Here is a 1042-nt window from a genome sequence, read left to right as displayed (position 1 = left end):
TATACACCAATCACCTATTTTTCTATCTTTACTTACATTGTTTACATAGATGTAATAAAAAATGAAACAATGAAACATAACTTTCAGTGGTGGCTCTAAATTTTATGGAAATCTGTAGAGATAGACTTGAAAACATTTATATATATATACATATACAAATGTGTATGTGTGTGTGTGTGTGTGTGTGTGTGTGTGTGTGTCTGTCTGTCTGTCTGTCTGTGTGTTTGTGTATGTGTATGAACACGTGTGTGTGTGTGTGTGAGGTGAGACCCTCTTCAGTCATGAATGACCATGGGATTACACCTAGAAAGTTACCCTCCGAGGCACAAGTCCGGGCAAGGTTGTTTTTATGGAAGACCAGCAGTCGCCTATACATACTAGCCTCCCCTCTCCACACCACTGATATTATACAAAGGAAAGGCAAAGGCCGATATAGCTTGGCACCTGTGACGTCGCAAATATATATATATATCTGTCTTATCTTCAAAACGTCAGGTTAGAATAGAGACAGGTGATGAAGGAATATTCCAAGTGGCTTTCCGTTTTCCTATGTGTTCGTTCCGTTGTCTGTAGTTCATTGTTCTAACGTCCTGTACCCTGATATGCATATATATACACATGTAGATGTAAGTATGTACATATATGTGTGTATACATGTATATATATTCTTTGTATTATTACATTATTGAACGCACACGTCCTTTTTTGCAAGTAAGTCTACTTTATTATTCTGACGTGACTCTATCTTTCTATCTATCTATCTGTCTATCTATCTATCTATCTGTCTATCTTTCTATCTATTTATCTATCTGTCTTCCTCTATCTTTCTATCTATCCCTCTGTCCTGGCCTCTACTTCACTGCTATACCCTTCTGTCCCTTCCTCCTTGTTCCACTTCCTCCCTCCACCATCCTCTCTATCTATTTATCTATCTGTCTTCCTCTATCTTTCTATCTATCCCTCTGTCCTGGCCTCTACTTCATTGCTATACCCTTCTGTCCCTTCCTCCTTGTTCCACTTCCACCCTCCACCATCCTCTCTG

The sequence above is a fragment of the Octopus bimaculoides genome, chromosome Z, assembly GCF_046866305.1.
Source record: "Octopus bimaculoides isolate indiv1 chromosome Z, ASM4686630v1, whole genome shotgun sequence".
Lineage (NCBI taxonomy): Eukaryota > Metazoa > Mollusca > Cephalopoda > Octopoda > Octopodidae > Octopus > Octopus bimaculoides.
Note: the sequence above shows the minus strand (reverse complement) of the source record.